This window comes from Vigna angularis, chromosome 11 (genome assembly GCF_016808095.1).
Source record: "Vigna angularis cultivar LongXiaoDou No.4 chromosome 11, ASM1680809v1, whole genome shotgun sequence".
Lineage (NCBI taxonomy): Eukaryota > Viridiplantae > Streptophyta > Magnoliopsida > Fabales > Fabaceae > Vigna > Vigna angularis.
Genome location: NC_068980.1, coordinates 2,035,539 through 2,061,462, shown reverse-complemented (window position 1 = coordinate 2,061,462; position 25,924 = coordinate 2,035,539). Strand labels below are relative to the sequence as shown.

At 36.2% G+C, this 25,924-nt stretch overlaps 1 non-coding gene and 2 pseudogenes across 1 annotated transcript; 1 reads left to right on the top strand and 2 right to left on the bottom strand.

The window, feature by feature from the left end:
• Nucleotides 1–4,243: 4,243 nt before the first annotated feature.
• On the top strand, nt 4,244–4,356 carry LOC128194852 (U5 spliceosomal RNA). The gene has a single exon (XR_008246301.1). It is a non-coding gene; the product is annotated as a U5 spliceosomal RNA (small nuclear RNA).
• Nucleotides 4,357–5,154: 798 nt separating this feature from the next.
• LOC128194769 (putative leucine-rich repeat receptor-like protein kinase At2g19210) lies at nt 5,155–10,249 on the bottom strand (annotated as a pseudogene).
• Nucleotides 10,250–13,228: 2,979 nt separating this feature from the next.
• On the bottom strand, nt 13,229–17,851 carry LOC128194789 (LRR receptor-like serine/threonine-protein kinase IOS1; annotated as a pseudogene).
• Between the last annotated feature and the right edge of the window lie 8,073 nt (nt 17,852–25,924).

Genomic DNA, 25,924 nt, shown 5'->3' with positions numbered 1-25,924 from the left:
TTCAAAGATAATGGTAAAAATTACCGTTATCAATTATCCTTTTCTGTGGATTGCTGTGAAATTCATTCTGATGATTTACTGCCACCGAATATGGAAATCTTTCAACTTCGAAAGATAATAGGTTAAAAAGGTAATCTTTTTGTAAATTGTTAATAAAAAGTACTTCTTAATTAGTTCAGCATTACCTTTTGATTTTTTCCTTTTAAGGATCCACAATATAGTAACGGCTATTAGAAGAATCAGAACCCAACATATTGATGCTACTATGGGTGTGACAGTGTTTTTCTTTTCCTTCTCGCTTTGACCAGATTCACGTAGAGATAGATTTTGACCCACTGATGAAGCCCAAACTAACTTTGATAGCCGTTGCTGGGACTCGGGTTCAGCCCCCAAATCCCTGGCAACGGCACTACAAACTTGTTAGCTCAAAAAATACTTGTTGGGCTCGATTTCGGCAAGTGCACCGAATCGTTCAAGTAATAAACCGGTAAGACCGGGTATCGTTTTCCCAAGAGACTCGTAATACTAGAGAATTGTGCGATTAACAACTCACATAGACTCAATAACATAACATCAATATACAGAACAAGTGCAGGAAAGTAAATTCATACATAATTACAAGGTTGGACTTTGGTATTGAAGACACTTGGAAATGGAAAAGACTAGAAATGGTATGAAATGACATTGTTAAGGTTAGTTTTCACCAATGCACTCTTGTGTATAACCAATTTCGTCTCCTCTCTATCAATTTACTAAAGTCAATCCACTAAAACACTCTAGCCCTAATTCCTTAGGTGAAAGAGCCTAGGTTTTCCTTATCAAATCCCAATTCCTTGGCAATCTAACAAGCAAAACCCGCATTAAAGAGCTGGGATCTAAGACAACATGCGAATCATCTTCCATTCCTAGAATCAATGACCCACAAGGACTCCTATTTCAGTTCAAGATTTCATCTTACGTTCCCATAATCCATGAAACCCCAAAATCAAGCCATGAACGTTCCCATTACATGCAAGCTTTAAGATTGGAAACAAGAATACTAGCAATTGATAGAAAAGGCATATATATAATCAAATCATTCAACAATTACACAAGAATTCAAAGGCTACAAATAATCCCAACAAGATGGGTTTGGTTCTCCATTTCCATGGAGAACCCTAAAGCTTACAACATGGAAGATGGAAGAAGAAGGAGACCCAAAAGAAGAGGAGGAGATGTTCCCACAAGCTCCTCACGCCCTCCATGAGCTCCAGACGTAAAATCGCACCTCCAAATGACCAAAGACCCGAAACCCTTCGCGTTTCTGGGTTAAATAAGCTGTCTGCCACATCAGTAAAAGTCGCACCCGGGCGCCCTCTGTTAGTCGCGCCCGGGCGCGAGACTCTCTGGAAATATTCAAATTTGGCGAAAAGTCGCGCCCGGGCGCCCCATTTCTCACGCCCGGGCGTGAAACTCTCTGGACACTGAAAGTGGACGAACGTCCACTTCTGCTGGACGAACGTCCTCCTGCATGGACGAGCGTCCTCTTGCATGGACGAGCGTCCTCTCGTTTCTTCTGGACGAGCGTCCTGGACGAACGTCCTCTGCCTGGCTGGACGAGCGTCCACTTCTGCCTGGCTGGACGAGCGTCTTCTTCTTGGACGAGCGTTCTGGACGAGCGTCCTCTGCCTGGCTGGACGAGCGTCCACTTCTGCCTGGCTGGACGAGCGCCCTCTGCCTGGGACGAACGTCCTCTCCTCTGGACGAGCGTCCTCTTCCCTGGACGAACGCCTGCTTCTTGGACGAGCGCCCGCTTCTGGGACGAGCGTCCTCGGACGAGCGTCCTCCTGGACGAACGTCCGCTCTCTTGGACGAGCGCCCTCTCTTCTCTTTTGGACGAACGTTCTGAATCTTGGACGAACGTCCTGATTGTGCGAGTGTCCTGCATGTGTGGCGAGCGTTTCTCCGTGCTAACTTCTTGGTCCAGTTCTATACATGGTTGGAGAATCTTCCAAGCTCATTTTTAGCTACAAAATAAGGGATTATTGATGAAAGTACATCACAGTAGCCAAAAACACAAACATAAAGAAAACAAGACAAAACAAGAGGATTAAGCAAGTTATAAGTTAGAAAGGAGTTGATTTTGCTACTAAAATGATGCTTAACATATGGTAAAATTTAGCATTATCACCCACATAGCATGGAAATCACAGAAAGATTATGTTTCGAAGTAATCCATAATTTAAATATATTCTTCAACTTATTTTGGTTGTGCTTAAAAATTGGGTGAGTCATGTATATATGAATCTCAAACACTGTCTTGAATATAAGTAATTAACAATCATCAACATAAATAACCATATTATGAACCGGAGAGATTTTTCAACAAGTGTAGAGGGAATTGAACCGGAGAGATTATTCTTCTCCAAGTTTCTAAAAAATATGGTTTTCTATTATCTGATAGAGAGGATCACATCACGTATATAGTGATTGAGTAAATGAAGAAACTTACAAGGTCTTCAAGTGTTGTAATTGAGACAGAAAATCAGGAACATCACCATTTAAGCTATTGTTAGATAAATCCCTGAAAAACAAATAATTTAGCCTTTTCTATGTTTGAATCTCGACTCAAGTAGGAAAAGATATATGTCGATTCTTCACAAATAATAAGTACATAACGGAAACAGTAAAAAGATTTAAAACGAGATTTTTCAGTTGAGTGAAATAAAACAAAAGAAAAGAAAAAGAAAACTCACAGTTCTCCAACATGGTGAGGTTTGAGATTGAAGGGTCAATCTTTCCTGATGATCCACTTGACGATAATTAAATTCATGTAGAATAGTGTAAACCAAATAAATGGATTTAAAAAATGAAAAATACCATCTCCTTGAAACGTTTCTGGTTTCTGTAAGTCTATTACTCTGTAAATTTCAATGGCACTGATGATGGGTGGGAGAGTTGAATTTTCAGTCCTCTCGAAGGAAAATTTATATTATTTACTATTAAAGGGTGACATCGAATTCGAATATATAGTATTCATTCCATGGTACAGTGGAGAACAATTTTTATACCATGATTACCGTTCATCATGATGTTGAATTGTCTTCTCTGATTCTTGGCTAACACTTGAATTTCCGTGAGTGCATGTACACATAGAATCGGTCAGTTTCATGTCGTGTCTCCCACCTTATTACCAACGGAGCACTATCATTTTCTGGTTCAACTGCAGTGCTCATGATAGTAGCTCCCGGCACTAATCCAGTTTCATGAGAAATGGAAGCTCTTAGTGGTTTCCAATTGTTGCCCAAGTTACAGGCGTACCAGAAACCATCATAAACATTAAGCGGATTGTTGGAAATCTACATCTGAGTCTAAGTCGCACGTTGAATAGAATTGAGAAAATAGAAAACTATATAAAGGTTAAAACACCTATTGTCTTAAGGTTTTTCCAAATGTAGGAAAGAAGAATATAAGTTTAGGGAGAGTTTGTTAAGATAAACTTAAATTTTAGGGTTTTATTAATAATTTTTTTAAATCTTATTTTATTAATTTTGGGTTTAGTAATATTTAGTTTGATTTTGATACAGATAAAATAGGGATAGGTGATTATGATTTTCTATATTGATATTTTGTTTTCAGTTTTTATTTTTATTCCCGTAATATTGTAAATGTCACGGTTATTTAAAGTTCTTCAATTATCAATGAATAGGAGGCTCAATTTTAAGCAAATATTGTGTAAAATGAGATTTTCTTAATAGTGGTATCAGAGCCGATGGTTTATCTTGGTGACCAGCTCAGACTCGTTAAGATGAACGACGGTTGGAAAGAGTTACTCGTAATTGTGATTTGTTGGGAATGCTTCTGTTGGAAAGGGAGTGTACCTATGTGGAAGGGACTCACCCTTGAGAGAGAGATTGTTGGGAAGTGTGAGTCATTGGTGTTTCTGTCTTCCCCGTGAACCTCCTCCTTGATAAACTCAACACGGATACAAATCAATCAATCTTATAAGGCAACCCATTTAATTTCGTATCGCGTTGGACACTTTTTTTTGTGCAAAAAGTTTCTTTTATGGTTATGATAGATGACTGTAAATTAACAATATATTTTTGTCTATTAACTTATTTATTATATTAATTATGTGATAATTCCTTTATAGTTTAATATTATATTTTTAGGATGTTACAACAAAGTTCACAGTGGTAATATATGAACAAATCTAGTATCATAATATAATATTGAAATGTTTTTCAATGCTGACCTATGGAGCCATGAGGTAAACACAACAAACTATTATTTTGCCTTTAGTAAAGAATACCGTGTGTTTTTTCCACTAGGTGGCATACGCCTGTTTTTGAAAGAGTCCCTTTTGGAGGGTTCTGCAATTTTAGTTCAAATTTGGTTTTATGTGGATATGATAAGCTCTTGGAGTTCAAAGTTGGTTGTACTTGGATATGATGAACCCTTGGAGGAGGGATTTTAACAATTTAATTATAGAACAATATTCAGGTAAGTTTGCACATTGAATTAAAATGTTTGAAAAGTTATGCGAATCTTTGCGTATTTGATTAAATTAGAAAATCATTTGAAAACCTTATAATGACTATCTTTGTGAGTGTTTTGTTTTATGTTTGAATTTTACTTTAGTGACTCAAGGTGTCAAATTTCTGTTATTTAATTGTAACATGAATAGACTAATTCATTTGAAGTTCATGTTTTTCTCTAAAGTTTGTATTATCAACTTCCAATCCTATCATGACAGTAATGATAAGAGGATTTCTTTTTTTCTAAATGTTTATACCAAACTTCTAATTATGTTTTTTTTTTAAAAATTATAAAACCTAAGGTAGGAAAGATATATAATTTTGAAACATGAGGTTAAATATTACGGGTGAGTTAGAAGTCTCATTAATGATAAATCAGTAAGATAAAAAATCTATCTACCTATATATATTTACTTAAAATTTTTTGGATTAAAGGATGTGTTTAATCTTAAAAAAACTAACATATAAAACTACATTCATCGGAAAAAGAATACAAGCAAAAATAACACCAATGGCAAATAGGTATACATTGAAATTCATTCCTGGTTATTTATTTTCTTCTTGTATTTGCAACTCCATTTCACTCACAAACCAATCCTAGCAATGTTCATCTTCAAACAATCTCAAGAGTATGACTATAATCATCTTACATTGGGCAACCGTTTACCTGGCCTGGGGAAGAGATTCTGTATTCAGATTCCTGATGACCTGTTTAACTGAATAACTTGTATTAGTGTTTCTATCTTCAGTTCGAGCTAATTCCATTGCTAAAGACTCCTTCAGTTCATTCACCACCACACTTATGATTGGCCTTCTGTTGGGATTTGGAGATACACATGCCGTTGCTATTTCTACAGCTTTCCAAACTGAGTTACTGTCAAAGTCTCCTTCCAACCTTGAATCAACAATGGCATTGATATCACCTTTTGCAATCAAGGACCTAACCCATTCACTTATGTGGGTTTTTTCTTGATTCTTTGCTATCACTGGTTGACTTGTGATTATCTCTAAAAGCACAACACCAAAGCTGTAAACGTCGCTCTTCTCTGTTAATCTATTGGTTAGGTAGTATCTGTAGGACAGAATGCAACTCAATTTATTTTCTGCTAGAAGTTTGTGAACATAAACATTCAGATAATTTTGGATAGACCAAAATCAGATAATTTTGCTTGGAGGTGTTCATTCAACAAGATGTTTGTAGATTTTATGTCTCTGGAATATTGGTGGCTTACAACCATTTTGCAGATACTCCAATCCTGAGGCCAAAAGTATATATTTAGAGAGGAATGAAGAATTAAGAAAAGAATATTATTGATGTACCTGAGGCTGCATCCACTGCTATACGAAGTCTCTTTTCCCAGCTGAAGAAATTTCTTTTGCTTCGTTTACCTGCATAATCAAGTTCTATCACTTTCTCTACATACTTTTGGTTCACTAAAGGTTAGTCATATTACTCGTACAATTGTCCAATGAGAAAATATCCATATCCGCGGTTTCAGAAAGAAAAACAAGTATGAAAATTTAGTCCACAGATTTTAAACAAGAAAATAGTCTTTTTGGGGTGCAAACCAGAGAGATGTTGTTGTAAGTTTCCATTAGCCATGTACTCGTATATGAGACACTTATTTGTTCCTTCATTACAGTAACCAACAAGGGAGGTCAAATTTTTGTGATGAACTCTCATAAGAAGTTTAACCTGTAAATAAAAATGTCAACAATGTTTTAACTTAGTATATTAATTGCTGCGCTCAGGAACTTAGTATAATGTGATTAAAAAGCTTACCTCTGTTTGAAATTGTTGATAACCACGAACAGAAGATGGGGAAAGCATTTTCACTGCAACTGGAGTGTCTTCGATATAGCCCAGATAAACTGTTCCAAATCCTCCTTTACCAACAACTGTAGTGAAATTGTCGGTGATTTTATCGATGTCAGAGTATGCATATATCTGCTTTTGGGATTGCAGTGATGAATCATCTTGTTCAGTGTATTGCGGTGATTTCTCACTCTGATCCTTTTCTACCGTCAGAGCTGTTGAATGTCATACACCAGTTCTTTAAAAAACTAAATTTATCTGGAAAATTATAAAAAAAATAATTACGAATCTAAACAATTGTAGCATCACCTTTCACTTTTCTTCTTTTAGCAGTCCACAATATAGCTGCCACTGCTATCAGAAGAATCAAAACCCCGCCAACAGATGCTACCAAGGGTGTAACAATGCTTTTCTTGTGTATATTCCGGTTGCATTGATCAGGTTCACATAGATATGGATTTTGGTCCACACTGCGATAAATTCACAGTAGGTTTATATTTTAACTCCCAGTAAGTCGTACAAGTCATAAGAATTTTCTATAGATACTTCAATTCGTGTAACTTGTGCCGAGATATTCAGTAGAATCAACAGCTGACTATGAGAAGACATAGGTCATGGGTGTAAGATGTATACCTTAGTGTGAGGGAATCTCTATGAAGTGCTGAGGGAATTAAACCGGAGAGGTTATTCTTCTCTAAGTTTCTGAAAAAGAAATCGGAAACATAGTAAACTTTGTATATTATGATAAAGGGGATCACAGGAATAACCGATGAAGGAACTTACAAGATCTTCAAGTGTTGTAGTTGTGACAGAAAATCAGGAATTTCACCGTTTAAGCTATTGTTTGATAAATCCCTGGAAGCCAAATAACTTCCTCTTTTAATATGTCTTTATACATGTACTGTAAGACTTCTGAGCATGCAAGTATTTGTATGAAAGAATAAAAAGATATAAAATATGATTTTTTTCTGGTCTCATGATTCATTTGACCAGGTGAAACAGATAAACTCACAATTTCTCCAGCATGGTGAGATTTGAAATTGAAGGATCAATCTTTCCAGACAATCCACTGGAAGATAAATTCCTGTTTTCCATATGAACAGTAGCATTTCATCACTTAACTAAGTTTTAATTAAGTTTATCATACATTTTTTTTTCTTTGATTGAATGCTTAAAATATATATATTTTTAAATTTTATCTAATCACTGTGTCTTTTTGAATTTTTTTCATTAATAAGATGAGTTAACATGTAGTGTTTTTCAACTTATCGGTAAACTCGTTCCTTTTCTCTCTAAAAATGAATTGATCGGTGAGGTGGAGGAGATTGGACAAAGAATATGTGATTTGATTGAGTTTGTGTGGAAAAGATAGAAGTAACAATATTATATCATTATGTTGACGGGTAAAAATAGAAAGACACACTAAATAGAAAATATTAAAAAAATATATATAGCATTAACAAAAATTAGAATGATTCTCCTTGCAATTCCCTTTCTTCATCCAGCACCTTCAAAATTACATATATAATCTTTAACATTTTATTAAATTAAACTTTTTTTCTTTTCTTTCTTCTGTGATGGTCTCATTCATTACACTCCTTTTGTTATTTATCTGACATTCGTAATCGTTAAGAGTTCAACAATTTTCGAAAACCAATTAAGGTTTCAAATACATTCTTTTTCTTAATTGGCTTTCGAAAGCCGATGTCTCTTAATCACTTTCAAAAGCCGATTAAAGAAGAAACTTAATTTTAAGAAAGAAACATATATTTTGAAATATGTTTATTACTTAAATGAAATACGTTTATTCCTTGCACATATTTCAAAATGTTTATTTCTTCTTTAACTGATTTTCGAAAAGTCCGTTAAAAGTTTTTAAAAACCGATTAAGAGTTCGTCGGCTTTCAAAAGCTGATTGAAAAATAAAAGGGATGCTGAGACCATTGCTGAAGAAATAGAAGAGAAAAGTAAAAAATAATTAATTTAATAAAAGATTGAAGAATATATATATAATTTTGGAAGTGCAGGGAAAGGAAAGAGAGATGAAGGGAGAATCACTCAAGAAATTATTATTAGAGATTCAATTAAAAAATCCAAATTTACAATATTCTTAAAACTTAATTAAATCTATTAAAAATTTATCCATCAAATTGTTAGATTATAATTTTATATTATTAATTTTTTTTATTTCATATTTACCATAATAATTAAATGGTCAAATAATTCGTATAATATTATCTTTTGAAAAATATTCATTGCCATGTATCAAATATTTATGCGAAAAGGAATTTGTAATTTAATTATTCGTTTTGAAAAATTATAATTAAATAAAAATATATTGAACAATTACAATTAAATAATAATCATGTAACATTTGATAATGAGGACTTACAAAGTTGTGATTCTTAGAGAATCATTTGCGTGATAAGAACAATTGAGACCATCCCACAAATAGGCTAAAGGGGCGCATGGATCGCCTTGCCAATCATTTTTTAGCGCATAAACCGACTTGATGGTAGTAATCGCATCAACTTTGTTTGAAATGATAACAAACAAAATTGTAAAAAGTAGCTAAGATCATACACAATAACGTAAACAAAAGAAATAGATTTAAAATAAGATAGTTTCGTGGCTTACCATCTTCTTGAAATGTTTCTGGTTTCTGTAAGTCTATTACTCTGTAAATTTCAATGGCATTGATGATGGGAGGCAGGGTTGATTTTTCAGTCCTCTCCAGTGAAAATTTAAGTTCTTTCCCACTACGGGCTGACGTCGAATATATAGTTCTATAGTTCCGTGGAGAACAATTTGAAAACCATGATTCAGCAGCGTTCAGCATGATGTTGAATTCTCTTGTCTGATTCGTGGTTAACACTTGAAGTTCCTTGAAGTGCATGTACACATAGAATTGGTCAGTTTCATGTTCTGGCTTCCAGCTTATTACCAACGGAGCACTATCATTTGCTGGTGTAACTGCAGTGCTCATCACAATAGCTGGCGGTTCTTCGGTCTGATTTAAAGAATCATCGGGAATCGAAGCATTTATCCGTGTCCAATCTTCCTTGAAGTCACAGAGAACCCAGAAACGATCATAAGCATCATACGAGTACCTGTGGCAGAATCAGAAAAGTACAGTAGAATCAATCAATCTTTTAATGCTGAAAAAGATTTAATCCATATGTATGATTTCACCTGTAGATCATGTCCGAACCCAAATCGCAACGCCAGTTTTTGTAAAGTTCCAGTGATCCGAATTGAGTGACATATGCTTCATTTTTCAGAGTCCTGAATTCTATGGCTGTTATAAATGGTGTGCCATTGCCTGTGTTCACTAGACAGATTTGTACGAAATCCAGTGAAGGTACATGAATGATCTCATAGGACTGGAACCTTGATGCATTGAATATAGTGACTGTATCCCAGCTGTTAGGTCCGAGAAGAAGATCAAACTCTGGTAACATATTTCGGCCATCATAATTTCCGTACAGAAAAGTAGTGCGTATGAGATACTTAGAGCCTCCTGTGACGCTTATTTTGTAGCAGTTCCTTTTTCCTTCCGGGAAGCTTCTCAGCCTCCACAGTTGTCGTTGACTACTTCGTCTCTTGAGCTCTTCAGATGCTATTGTCTGACTCACACCGGTATTTATGAAATCTGCATCCGAAACGTAATTTATGCCATATACTGAATCAGTATAGTTCACACCTGCTTCAGCTCCGCAATCTATGCTGATGAATCCTAAAACATAAACATGCAAAAATATGCATGGCACTTGAGACTTCAGCTAAACTTTTATAAAATAATAATGAGCTAATGAAAATTCATGTTTTAATTTGTTAACAAACCTGGTTGGCCCTTAGCTTGAATGAGAATGAGAAGAACCAGAACTCCTACAAAACTCGATAACATTCCCATTTTTCACTACCTTGTGCTTTCTGGATTTGAAGTAGACTATGGCACATATATACGAGCTTGCCTTGTTGCTGTTGTGAGTTGCACTGCAAAAGGAACTATGTTTGTGTTCGGGCGACGTGGTCAATGTCAACGTCGAGGTAAGTCTAACCAGTTTTTGTACTTCTTTAATTTTTTGTTCCTTTCCATTTAAGTCTAACTATTCATTCTTCCTTTTCAGCTACCGCAGTAGGAACATCCACTTGCTTACTCAGTATTTTCTGTCGTATTCATCACTTATCACTCATGTACTTGCATCATTAAAATAATACTAAATTAATTGGTCAATCAAAATAAATGAAAACAAAAATGAATTAAAAACATTACCATCCTAAAAAATATTAAACTAGCAATAAAATGCTTATGTATGTAATATGATGTGTATGTTAGAAAGATGAAAAGCCGGAAAGCTTTTGAAATATAGCCTTTGTTTGTTTCAGTGTACTAGCCAATTGTTAATAGATCCCAATACTAGAAATCTAAATTTGATTCTAAGTCCCACGTTAAATAACGAGAAAGTTTAATGTTATATATAAAAAGAACCTATAAATTTATTGTATTTGAGATTGAGTTATAAATGATATAAATCTCTTATATTGTTTAAACTCATATCTTTTTAGTATTATTTTTTTTTTCAGTGAATCCCTTTAAAAGATTCACACAATCAATGTGAAAATAAAGATTTTAGTATCATGCCATTCTAAGTTGAAGGAGAGCAAACTATCTCCATGGTTGGAAGTTATGAAGTAAAAACTAACCCTAAATGTAATAAGTCTAAAGAGTTTCGCATTTCTTAATTGAACCCTCCATGGTTCAATTTTAGTCTAATTATTCTTTCTGCCTCCATGGTAGGAACATCCACTTGCTTCTTACTTAGAGTTTCCTGTCATATTCATCAGTTGTCACTCATCATAAAAATAATAGAGCATTCACTGGTCAAACAATGTAAATTGTAATTAAAACTAATGGATGGATCTTAACAAATAATCTCTACCTATTTATAATAAATGTCGTTTTAATGATCTCACACACTAACCAAAACTACTTCATAAAGTTATCTTCATTGTAGACCTTATTTGAGAGAAACAAAGAGCATAACAGAAACATTTTAAGAATTAAAAATAATAAATATTAAATTGAAATATTACTTATATTAAAAGAGGGTGTATTAAATCAACAAGAAATATTTCCATTTGTATGTGTTCTGAACTTTTATATATGGAAGATGGAAGATGGAAGATGGAAGACTTTAGAAATTTTATGCAGATCAATAGCATTTTAGAAATTCTTACTTTTCTTTGGTGAAGCTAAATTCAGCCTAAATTCAAATTATAAGAAAAATGGAACTCGTCTTTTATAATCTAAAAAGTGTACGTGCACTGATATGAATACAGAAAAACTGATTGCTACTGAGTTTTTAAGAATGCTGTCTACTTAGAAATGATAAAAATACAACATTTCATACAATAATTTTGTAATCTTTTCTTTTATCTTCTATTCATAACGTGTAATAAATTATGAGTATGAAAGAAATAAACGCCAGAATTGTTGTTGAATAAGTTGTTATACAAATAGCTTTTCAATTTTTTTATACATTGTCAAAATTTTCAAATGTATAATTGTGCTAATATTTATATTAAATATAACAAATTAGAATCTTAACTAAAGTATATGATCAATTAGACAATGTGTGTAAGAGCTTGAAAATGTAGGGTTATTGGGCCTTAGATTGAGGCAGCCATACTCGTAAAACTAAGGACATCATGACCTTAGAAGGGATATTTCAAAATCTGAGTTCATTAGCCAACTTTCCCTTCTCTTTCTAGAACTCTTATTTTTCCTAACCTTGCTCTACCTTGTCTCTACCATTCCCTCACATTCAGCCGTTGCATTGTTGATTAGGTGGTGCTCAGGTGACTACGGTGTTGAGACCTTCGCAACCATCTGAATAGATTTTCATTCTTCAGTGGGTAAGTAGCTCTTCATTGTTCTCCGCTGTTTGGGACTTAGGGCAAGTTGCATGTGCCTAGTGTACCCTTCTTTACGTTTTTCCTCTGTTCGTTCTAGCTCTAAGAGTTGTTTCTATCGCCACTTGGGTGATTTGTAGAGTGGGGTTGTGCCCTTGCTGTGTGAGGTGCTGCAGAGAACTGTATTGTAAGCTGTGCTGTGGAGTTTTCTAGGTAAGGGGAGCTAGATATTGTTTTCAATTTGCTTGCAGTATTTGTATGTATGTTAAATTCCTTAATGGGTGTGTTGTTTGGTTTGCTTGTTTAAGCTTTATAGTAAGTGGGTCATACATGTTGATGCGTGTGATGTATGAAATTGTAGCGTGAGGTCTGTAAACTGAATTGGTTGAATCTAGCTGCTGTAATTAGGCGTGTTGGAAGTGCTTGGAGTGATAAATCTGTTATAGCTTGAATGAAAATAACCTAAGGTAGAAAAGATATATATTTTTGAAAAAGTTCAGTTCATTGGTTCGGTTTGTTTCAGTTCGGTTTAATTTGGTTTGATTTGATTCGATTCGGTTCAATTTGACTAGGTTCGGTTTGGCTCGATTTGGTTCGACTCGACTCAGTTCGGCTTGGTTTGGTTCGGTTTGATTCGGTTCGGTTCGGCTCGGTTCGTTTTTGTTCGGTTTGACTCGGTTCGGTTCAGCTCGGTTAAGTTTGGTTTGGTTTGATTTTGCTCAGTTCAATTTGGTTCGACTCTATTTGATTCAGTTTGGTTTGATTCGGCTCGGCTCGATTCGGTTTGGTTCGGTTTGACTCGACTCGGTTTGGTCTGGTTTGACTCGACTTGGTTCGGTTCAACTCGATTCAGTTTGATTGATTCGGCTCAACTCAGTTCGATTCGGTTCAATTCAATTCAAGATTGAGGGATGTGTGTAAGTTTGAAAAAACTAACATGAAACTACATTCACCGGAACAAGAACGCAAGCAAAAATAACACCAATGGCAAATTGAAATTCATTACTGATTATTTATTTATTTTCTTCTATTTGCAACTCCATTTCACTCACCAATCAATCCTAGCAATGTTCATCTTCAAACAATCTCAAGTGGTACATTACAGTATGACTATAATCATCTTACATTGGGCAACCGTTTATCTGGCCTGGGGAAGAGATTCTGTATTCAGATTCCTGATGACCTGTTTAACTGAATAACTTGTATTAGTGCTTCTATCTTCAGTTCGAGCTAATTCCATTGCTAAAGACTCTTTCAGTTCATTCACCACCACACTTATGATTGGCCTTCTGTTGGGATTTGGAGATACACATGCCGTTGCTATTTCTACAGTTTTCCAAACTGAGTTACTGTCAAAATCTCCTTCCAACCTTGAGTCAACAACGGCATCGATATCACCTTTTGCAATCAAGGACCTAACCCATTCACTTATGTGGGTTTTTTCTTGATTCTTTGCTATCACTGGTTGACTTGTGATTATCTCTAAAAGCACAACACCAAAGCTGTAAACGTCGCTCTTCTCTGTTAATCTATTGGTTAGGTAGTATCTGTAGGACAGAATGCAACTCAATTTATTTTCTGCTAGAAGTTTGTGAACATAAACATTCAGATAGAATTACTAAATTTTCCAAGAAAGTATAATTAATGGACTCACTCAGGGTCTAGATAACCAGGAGTACCAGCAATAACAGTTGACACATGAGTTTCCCCATCTGTTAGGATAATTTTGGATAGACCAAAATCAGATAATTTTGCTTGGAGGTGTTCATTCAACAAGATGTTTGTAGATTTTATGTCTCTGTGGAATATTAGTGGCTTACAACCATTTTGCAGATACTCCAATCCTGAGGCCCAAAGTATATATTTAGAGAGGAATGAAGAATTAAGAAAAGAATATTATTGGTGTACTTTCTTACCTGAGGCTGCATCCACTGCTATACGAAGTCTCTTTTCCCAGCTGAAGAAATTTCTTTTGCTTCGTTTACCTGCGTAATCAAGTTCTATCACTTTTTGTACATACTTTTGGTTCACTAAATGTTAGTCATATGACTAGTAAAAAATTGTCCAATGAAGAAATATCCATATCCACGAAGTTTGGAAATTTATTGCTCATATTTTAAACAACAAAATATTTTTTTTGGGTGCAAACCAGAGAGATGTTCTTGTAAGTTTCCGTTAGCCATGTACTCGTATATGAGACCCTTATTGGTTCCTTCATTACAGTAACCAACAAGGGAGGTCAAATTTTTGTGATGAACTCTCATAAGAAGTTTAACCTGTAAATCAAAATGTCAACAATGTTTTAACTTAGTATATTAATTGCTGCGCTCAGGAACTTAGTATAATGTGATTAAAAAGCTTACCTCTGTTTGAAATTGTTGATAACCACGAACAGAAGATGGGGAAAGCATTTTCACTGCAACTGGAGTGTCTTCGATATAGCCCAGATAAACTGTTCCAAATCCTCCTTTACCAACAACTGTAGTGAAATTGTCGGTGATTTTAACGATGTCAGAGTATGCATATATCTGCTTTTGGGATTGCAGTGATGAATCATCTTGTTCAGTGTATTGCCGTGATTTCTCACTCTGATCCTTTTCTACCGTCAGAGCTGTTGAATGTCATACACCAGTTCTTTAAAAAACTAAATTTATCTGGAAAATTATAAAAAAAATAATTATGAATCTAAACAATTGTAGCATCACCTTTCACTTTTCTTCTTTTAGCAGTCCACAATATAGCTGCCACTGCTACCAGAAGAATCAAAACCCCGCCAACAGATGCTACCAAGGGTGTAACAATGCTATTGCTTTTCGTGTCTTCCTCCTGGTTGCATTGATCAGGTTCACATAGATATGGATTTTGGTCCACACTGCGATAAATTCACAGTAGGTTTATATTTTAACTCCCAGTAAGTCGTACAAGTCATAAGAATTTTCTATAGATACTTCAATTCGTGTAACTTGTGCCGAGATATTCAGTAGAATCAACAGCTGACTATGAGAAGACATAGGTCATGGGTGTAAGATGTATACCTTAGTGTGAGGGAATCTCTATGAAGTGCTGAGGGAATTAAACCGGAGAGGTTATTCTTCTCTAAGTTTCTGAAAAAGAAATCGGAAACATAGTAAACTTTGTATATTATGATAAAGGGGATCACAGGAATAACCGATGAAGGAACTTACAAGATCTTCAAGTGTTGTAGTTGTGACAGAAAATCAGGAATTTCACCGTTTAAGCTATTGTTTGATAAATCCCTGGAAGCCAAATAACTTCCTCTTTTAATATGTCTTTATACATGTACGGTAAGACTTCTGAGCTAAAGTATATTTATGAAAGAATAAAAAGATAGAAAATATGATTTTGTTTTTTCTGGGTCATGATTCATTTGAGCAGGTGAAACAGATAAACTCACAATTTCTCCAGCATGGTGAGATTTGAAATTGAAGGGTCAATCTTTCCAGACAATCCACTGGAAGATAAATTCCTGTTTTCCATATGAACAGTAGCATTTAATCATCACTTAACTAAGTTTTAATTAAGTTTATCATACATTTTTTTTCTTTGATTGAATGCTTAAAATATATATATTTTTTAAATTTTATCTAATCACTGTGTCTTTTTGATTTTTTTTCATTAATAAGATGAGTTAACATGTAGTGTTTTTCAACTTATCGGTAAACTCGTTCCTTTTCTCTCTAAAAATGAATTGATCGGTGAGGTGGAGGAGATTGGACAAAGAATATGTGATTTGATTGAGTTTGAGTGGAAAAGATACAAGTGACAATTATATTATTATGTTGACGGGTAAAAATAGAAAGACAAACTAAATAGAAAATATTAAAAATAAAATTTATCATTCAATAAACAAAGAAATTAATATTAGAGATTCAATTTAAAAATCCAAAAAATTACAAAATACTTAACAAATTTATTCATCAAACTATTAGATTATAATTTTATATTATTAAGATTATTTATTGAACAATTACAATTAAATAATAATCATGTCACATTTGATAATGAGGACTTACAAAGTTGTGATTCTTGGAGAATCATTTCCTTGATAAGAACAATTGAGAGCATCCCACAAATAGGCTAAAGGGGCGCATGGATCGCCTTGCCAATCTCTTGTTAGCGCATAAACTGACTTGATGGTAGTAATAGCATCAACTTTGTTTGAAATGATAACAAAAAAATTGTAAACGGTAGATAAGATCATGCACAATAACGTAAGCAAAAGAAATGGATTTAAAATATGATAATTTCGTCGCCTACCATCTCCTTGGAATGTTTCTGGTTTCTGTAGGTCTATTACTCTGTAAATTTCAATGCCACTGATGATGGGAGGTAGGGTTGAATTTTCAGTCCTCTCCAGTGAAAATTTAAGTTCTTTTCCACTGATGGCTGACGTCGAAGATATAGTAAGCCAATCATGGTACACTGGAGAACAATTTGGAAACCATGATTGAGCGTTTATCATGATGTTGAATTGTCTTGTCTGATTCGTGGTCAACACTTGAATTTCCGTGAAGTACATGTGCACATAGAATTGGTCAGTTTCATGTTGTGGTTCCTACCTTATTACCAACGGAGCACTATCATTTGCTGGTGTGACTGCGGTGCTCATCACAATAGCTGGCGGTTTGTAAATATAGATCCGAGAATCAGCGTAAATCGAAGCATTTATCCGTGTCCAATCTTCGTTGAAGTCACAGGTAAACCAGTAACGATCATAAGCATCAGACCAGTACCTGTGGCAGAATTAGAAAAGTACAATAAAATCAATCAATCTTTTAAGGCTGAAAAATATTTAATCCATAAATACGATTTCACCTGTAGCCTCTGTCTGAACCCAAATCGCAACGCAGGTGATTGTAAAGTTCGAGTGATCCGAATTGAGTGACGTATGTATCATTTCTCAAAGTCCTCAATTCTATGGCAGTTATAAATGGTGTGCCATTGCCTGTGTTCACTAGACAGATTTGTACGAAATCCAGTGAAGGTATATGAATGATCTCATTGGATTGGGACCTTGATGCATTGAATATAGTGACTGTATCCCAGTGGTTAGGTCCCAGAAGAAGATCAAACTGGGGTAACATATTTCGGCCATCATAATTTCCGTACAGAAAAATAGTGCGTATGAGATACTTAGAGCCTCTAGTGACGCTTATTTTGTAGCAGTTCCTTTTTCCTTCCGGGAAGCTTCTCAGCCTCCACAGTTGTCGTTGATTACTGTATCTGCTCATCTCTTCAGATGATATTGTCCCACTTACACCAGTATTTATGAAATCTGCATCCGAAACGTAATTTATGTCTAGTGACGGCTCAGTATAGTTCACACCTGCTTGAGCTCCGCAATCTATGCTGATGAATCCTAAAACATAAACATACAAAAATATGCATGGCACTCTTCAGCTGAACTTTTATAAAATAATAATGATATAATGAAAATGCATGTTTTAATTTGTTAACAAACCTGGTTGGCCCTTAGCTTGAATGAGAATGACAAGAACTATAATTCCTACAAAAGTAACTAGGAAACTCGATGACATTCCCATTTTTCACGACCTTGTGCTTTCTGGGTTTGAAGTAGACTATGGCACATATATATGAGCTTGCCTTGTTGCTGTTGTGAGTTGCACTACAAAAGGAACTATGTTTGTGTTCGGGCGACGTGGTCAATGTCAACTTGGAGGTAAGTCTAACCAGTTTTTGTACTTCTTTAATTGTTTGTTCCTTTCCATTTCAGTCTAACTATTTATTCTCCCTTTTCAGCTACTGCAGGAGGAACATCCACTTGCTTACTCAGTATTTTCTGTCGTATTCATCACTTATCACTCATCCACTTGCATCAAATAAATGAAAACAAAATGAATTAAAAACATTACAACTAAGCTTCTTAAAAAATATAAAACTAGCAATAAAATGCTTATGTATGTAATATGATGTGTATGTTAGAATGATGGAAAGCCGGAAGGCTTTTGAAATCCCGCCATTGTTTCAGGGTACTAGCAAATTGCTAATAAAACACAATATTAGAAATTGAGATTTGATTCTAAGTCCCACGTTAAATTGAAAAGCCAGAAAGTTTAACGCTAGGGAAAAAAAACCTATAAATTTATTGGTAGAAGATAATATGAATCTTTTATATTACTTGAACTCATATTTTATTAGTATTTTTCTGTGAATCCCTTTCAAAAGACCCACACAAATAATAAAGATTTTAATATTATGTCATTCTAAGTTGAAGGAGAGCAAACTATCTCCATGGTTGGAAGTTATGAAGTAAAAACTAACCCTAAATGTTATAAGTCTAAAGAGTTTCGCATTTCTTAATTGAACCCTCCATGGTTCAATTTTAGTCTAATTATTCTTTCTTCCTCCATGGTAGGAACATCCACTTGCTTCTTACTTAGAGTTTCCTGTCATATTCATCAGTTGTCACTCATCATACAAATAATACTACATTCACTGGTCAAACAATGTAAATTGCAATTAAAACCAATGTATGCATCTTAATAAATAATATCTACCTATCAGAACAATTGTCGTCCTAATTATCTCACACACTAACCCAAAATACTTAAAAAATTATCTTCATTATAAACCTACTTTGAGAGAAACAAAGAGCATAACAGAAACATTTTAAGAATTAAAAATAATAAATATTACACTTAAATATTAAATCCTTATTTATATTAAAAGAGGGTGTGTATTAAATCAACAAAAAATATTTCCATTTGTACGTGTTCTGAACCTTTATATATGGTAAGAAGATGGAAGCCTTTAGAAATTTTATGCTGATCAATAGCTTTTAGAAATTCTTACTTTGATTTGGTGAAGCTAAATTTAGCCTAAACTAAAAAATTATAACAAAAATGAAACTCGTCTTTTATAATCTAAAAGTATACGTGCACTTATATGAATACAGAAAAGTTGATCTTTAATGAGTTCTTTAAGAATTTTATCTACTTAGGAATGCTATAAAAACAACTAGTGGGAATAGCTTTTTTACATGATTCAACTTCCTCTGAAAATCTTTTTCTAGGTCGAATTTCTTCCTGGTGACCGAGGTCATTGAATTTGTTCCTTTGTTATATTGTATGTTGTCAGGGCAATAAATCATTTACCCTTTTAAAATTTCTCTAGGCCTAGCTTCTCTTGGGCAAACAATCCTGTGTTGGCCAAGCTTCTCTCCGGTTGACCAATCTCTTCCTTTGGTTGCCGAGCTAAGGAGACCAACATCAAGACCAACTTCTCTTTGGTTGAGAATGGGCAGTGCGTCAACTTCCCTCTTGAGATGTTGAAACATAGTCTTACACTTTTGATAACTATTGATTTTACTTGTTTTTATGTGTATATATTTATATGAATAAACCAACTCTTTCATAATTTTTACCTTGTTTTGTTCCCAACTTCAGTATGTCTTCATGTTTTATTGTGTTTTAGTTAGTGTTTGCTTGTTTACCTTTAATATCTATTTTGAGTGTGTAAAATAAGCCAATAAGAAACAATTCTGTTGAAAGAAAATAAGTTAGAACTCAAGGAACCATGATTTGATAAGAAATAATGATTTTTAGAGAAATACTCACTCCATGGGCACTAGAATTGCACCTAGCGTTGCAAACATGAATAAAAGACTTACTTGTATGGTTATACGACAAAGGATCACCCTTGGACAACAAAAAATCACCATTGGGTGGCAGGTTGACTCGTTGGGCGAGTTGACTACTCACTAGGTGAAAATGATAGCCCAAACTTGTAGTATTCGAGTCGTTAGGTGAAATTATGGCTCGCTTAGCGAGTTACAAGTCAAGGAGCGTCGATATTTAGGCCTTGCTGGATGAGAATGAAGTTTTTGGGCAAGTCTGTGAGTCCTGATATGCGAAAGTGAGTATTTAATTATGTTTTCGTGAGAATTTTCGGGTATTCTTCCATTTTACACGAATATAATCACATAGGGTGCTTGGAGAGACTCTTGAAGACTATTTGAAGCGCTGGGAAGCTCTCCCTCTCCTCCTTGGGTTTCCTCCTTCATCCATGATGGTTTCCCCCCTTTTATGCTGTTAATAATATATATGTTAGTATTTAATTTTCATGTTTAATGCTTGATGTGGATTGATTCCATGCTTTATTTGTGGTTCCTGATGTATTGGAAAATACATCAAGAATTTCTGGGTCTTAGTCCTCGACACCTACATGGTCAACAAACACATCAGTCATCAGACCTTTGTCGTGTCTTGGGGAATGGGTACAACCATATCATGTATCCCTTTACGTTTCCAGAGACAAGACGCCTCAACAATTGACAAAGCCTTGGGCATCTAATGATGTGCGCAACTTCTCTTGCCACTGTAATCATTCTCCTAATATATGCAAACGACAAAGATGGGATGTTCGCATCGACATTCCTAATGATGATGCTATAACATAGAGATGAAGGATGGTGTTTAGGACCATCAAAATGTTTCTCGTGTTGGTGAGTTCCATGCTTATGACACTAATGCAGAAAAAGCCTTTAACGTCACTCTTTAGACGTCTGACCACCGAATATCCAACGTGAAAAATGACCGATGGTATTGTAATTAAAATAACTATTTAGACGTAGGCTAGGAGGATCCCTGATGTCTAAAGAATAATACACGTCGGCCCCTACAATTGGATGCGAAAAATAGACAAATGAATAAAAAATATTAATATTTTAATGGGCTTTAGATGTCGGAGTTCAGGGTGCCCAACGTTTAAGACCTATTTAAACGTTCGGGGCCAACCATTGGAAGCCAATGAGGTAGTCAAAATTTCAAAAATTACCATTTAGACGTCCGATCTCGCCACAATGACGTTTAAAGTCTTATTTTGATGTCGGTCCCCCATCCTCCAGATTCCAAATTGCCTGAAAAAGTGACTATTCCATTGTCTTTAGACGTCCGTCAATCAACACTAACATCTAAATCGATCTTAGACATCGACCCCTCCTAACATGGACGCCAAATGTGTTTACTAAAATTATATTTTAAACCCTTTAAACATCGACTCGGGAGAGGGGGGGGGGGGGCAGACGTCTATAGTCATTTAGACGTCGGCTAGGAGGAGGCCCGACGTCTAAACGTATGCTATTACCAAAATCTTGAACGCGAGGCAACAATTACACACACTTAGTGTTCATTATCTTCCTCGCGTTTTCTTCCACGACCAAAGCTTTTGAGGTTCGTTTTCTCTCTTTTGCACCGTTTAAAACTAGTTTTACTCCGATTACATTACTTTTTGATGAATTATCTTTCATTTGAATGGATTATAATGCATTTTCATTGCGTTTTGGTGTAGTTTTGCGCGTGTCCTTGGCCGATGATTTTGAGCGCTTTTGACCGTCGATTCTTGCGTTTTCGAATGGTGCACTCCTCCATTTCCCTTCACTGCATTTTTAAACAGTGCACATGCAAATGGATTACAAAGCCAAGATTTGTCCAGGACATTAAACGTCGGCCGCCCATAGTCAAACGTCTGACATGTACTATTCGACATCTACATTGACGTTTCCCAATAAGACGTCGATGTGGGATCAAGTGTTAAAAACCCTAAATAATAGACGTTAAAAGCCTTTTATGCACTAGTGTGAGTCTCACTTGTTTTTTCGAATCAACACCTAACATGGTTATGTATAAGAGAGGAAAAGGTGACATAGTTCATACATGGTGAAAGGATATAATTTTACTTGGATTCCACCAAATATTCTTGAAAAGTGGGAGAAAATTTATTTGCCAAAAACTCTCTAATACTCAATTCAGTAAAAGAATTTAAATATTTTATGTATATAATAATAAATATGAGTTTCAGAGTATATATAAAATACCATATGTATTTCTAGGGTCTCTAGGCCCTATATGCGGTTTAAATAGATAAAATCTTCTATTAAATATGATATTAATGACTATTAAAAGATATAATAAAACTACTTAAGATTTAGAAATAAGTCTTTGTTGGACCAGATATGTACACCATGGATCTTAACGAGTATTAAATTAACTAGAGGATGTATATGCTTGTGGTATGATAATGCTAAATTATACCATATTTTAAGCATCATTTTAATGGCAAAATCAACTCCTTTCTAACTTATAACTTTCTTAATCCTCTTATTTTGTCTTGTTTTCTATATATTTGTGTTTTTGGCTACTTTGATGTACTTTCATCAATAATCCCTTATTTTGTAGCTAAAAATGAGGTTGGAAGAGTCTCCATCAAATTATAGAGCAAACCAAAGCATGCACATGCAGAAACGCTCGTCGCCAGCAAGAGTACGCTCGTCCAGGACGTTTAGAGGGGACGATCGTCCAGAAAAAGACAAGAAAGGACGCTCGTCCAAAAGAGAAGAGAGAACGCTCGCCAGAGAAGTGGACGTTCGTCCAGCAAAGAAACAAGTGGACGCTCGTCCTGAGATAAGTGGGCGCTCGTCCAAGCTAACAGAGAGGACGTTCGTCCCAGGAAGAGGACGCTCGTCCAGAGGAGAGGACGTTCGTCCCAGGCAGAGGACGTTCGTCCCAGGCAGTGGACGCTCGTCCAGCCAGGCAGAAGTGGACGCTCGTCCAGCCAGGCAGAAGTGGACGCTCGCCCTCTGTCAGTCGCGCCCGGGCGCGACTTTTACTGATGTGGCAGACAACTTATTTAACCCAGAAACGCGAAGGGTTTGGAGTCTTTGGTCATTTGGAGGCGCGATTTCACTCAGAGGAGAGCTTGGAGGACTGCTAGGGTTCGTGGGAACACTCCCTTCTTCCTCTTGGGTTCTTCATCTTCTTCCATGGTCATCTTGTAAGCTTTAGGGTTCTCCATGGAAATGGAGAACCAAACCCATCTTGTTGGGATTAGTTGTAGCCTTTGAATTCTTGTGTAATTGTTGAATGATTTGAATATATATATGCCTTTTCTATCAATTGCTAGTATTCTTGTTTCCTATCTTAAAGCTTGCATGTAATGGGAACGTTCATGGCTTGATTTTGGGGTTTTATGAATTATGGGAACGTAAGATGAAACCCGGAACTGAAATAGGAGTCCTTGTGGGTCATTGATTCTAGGAATGGAAGATGATTCACATGTTGTCTTAGATCCCAGCTCTTTAATGCGGGTTTTGCTTGTTAGATTGCCAAGGAATTGGGATTTGATTAGGAAAAACCTAGGCTCTTTCACCTAAGGAATTAGGGCTAGAGTGCTTTAGTGGATTGACTTTAGTAAATTGATAGAGAGGAGATAAAATTGGTTATACACAAGAGTGCATTGGTGAAAACTAACCTTAGCAATGTCATTTCATACCATTTCTAGTCTTTTCCATTTCCAAGTGTCTTCAATACCAAAGTCCAACCTTGTAATTATGTATGAATTTACATTTCTGCACTTGTTCTGTATATTGATGTTATGTTATTGAGTCTATATGAGTTGTTAATCGCACAATTCTCTAGTATTACGAGTCTCTTGGGAAAACGATACCCGGTCTTACCGGTTTATTACTTGAACGATTCGGTGCACTTGCCGAAATCGAGCCCAACAAGTATTTTTTGAGCTAACAAGTTTTTAGTGTCGTTGCCAAGAATTTGGGGATTGAACCCGAGTCCTAGCAACGGCTAACAAGTTAAATTGGGCCTCATCAAGTTTTTGGCGCCGCTGTGATAATGCTAAATTTTACCATATGTTAAGCATCATTTTAGTAGCAAAATCAACTCCTTTCTAACTTATAACTTGCTTAATCCTCTTGTTTTGTCTTGTTTTCTTTATGTTTGTGTTTTTGGCTACTGTGATGTACTTTCATCAATAATCCCTTATTTTGTAGCTAAAAATGAGCTTGGAAGATTCTCCAACCATGTATAGAACTGGACCAAGAAGTTAGCACGGAGAAACGCTGGCCACACATGCAGGACACTCGCACAATCAGGACGTTCGTCCAAGATTCAGAACGTTCGTCCAAAAGAGAAGAGAGGGCGCTCGTCCAAGAGAGCGGACGTTCGTCCAGGAGGACGCTCGTCCGAGGACGCTCGTCCCAGAAGCGGGCGCTCGTCCAAGAGAGGGGGACGCTCGTCCAGAGGAGAGGACGTTCGTCCCAGGCAGAGGGCGCTCGTCCAGCCAGGCAGAAGTGGACGCTCGTCCAGCCAGGCAGAGGACGCTCGTCCAGAACGCTCGTCCAAGAAGAAGACGCTCGTCCAGCCAGGCAGAAGTGGACGCTCGTCCAGCCAGGCAGAGGACGTTCGTCCAGGACGCTCGTCCATGCAAGAGGACGCTCGTCCATGCAGGAGGACGTTCGTCCAGCAGAAGTGGACGTTCGTCCACTTTCAGTGTCCAGAGAGTTTCACGCCCGGGCGTGAGAAATGGGGCGCCCGGGCGCGACTTTTCGCCAGTTTTGAATATTTCCAGAGAGTCTCGCGCTCGGGCGCGACTGACAGAGGGCGCCCGGGCGCGACTTTTGCTGATGTGTCTATTTAACCCTAAAACGCGAATGGGAAATGGTCTTTGGTCATTTGGAGGCACGATTTCACTGAGAGGAGAGCTTGGAGGGCTGCTAGGGTTCGTGGGAACACTCCCTTCTTCCTCTTGGGTTCTCCTTCTTCTTCCATCTTCCATGTTGTAAGCTTTAGGGTTCTCCATGGAAATGGAGAACCAAACCCATCTTGTTGGGATTATTTGTAGCCTTTGAATTCTTGTGTAATTGTTGAATGCTTTGATTATATATATGCCTTTTCTATCAATTGCTAGTATTCTTGTTTCCAATCTTAAAGCTTGCATGTAATGGGAACGTTCATGGCTTGATTTTGGGGTTTCATGGATTATGGGAACGTAAGATGAAATCTTGAACTGAAATAGGAGTCCTTGTGGGTCATTGATTCTAGGAATGGAAGATGATTCGCATGTTGTCTTAGATCCCAGCTCTTTAATGCGGGTTTTGCTTGTTAGATTGCCAAGGAATTGGGGTTTGATAAGGAAAACCTAGGCTCTTTCACCTAAGGAATTAGGGCTAGAGTGTTTTAGTGGATTGACTTTAGTAAATTGATAGAGAGGAGATAAAATTGGTTATACACAAGAGTGCATTGGTGAAAACTAGCCTTAGCAATGTCACTTCATTCCATTTCTAGTCTTTTCCATTTCCAAGTGTCTTCAATACCAAAGTCCAACCTTGTAATTATGTATGAATCTACATTCCTGCACTTGTTCTGTATATTTGTTATGTTATTGAGTCTATATGAGTTGTTAATCGCACAATTCTCTAGTATTACGAGTCTCTTGGGAAAACGATACCCGGTCTTACCGGTTTATTACTTGAACGATTCGGTGCACTTGCCGAAATCGAGCCCAACAAGTATTTTTTGAGCTAACAAGTTTTTTTGGCGCCGTTGCCGGGGATTTGGGGGCTGAACCCGAGTCCTAGCAACGGCTAACAAGTTAAATTGGGCCTCATCAAGTTTTTGGCGCCGTTGCCGGGGATTTGGGGGCTGAACCCGAGTCCCAGCAACGGCTATCAAAGTTTTGGGTCATCACGCTGCCGGGGACTCGTGTCAATACTAGACTTTTGTGAGGTTTCTAACTTATGTAGACTTGATTTTGTATATAGAACTAACTCTTTTGTTGTAAATAGATTTTTCAATTTTACTTGGGCTAATTTGTGGCTTTAGCCTAGTTGTGTCTAAGT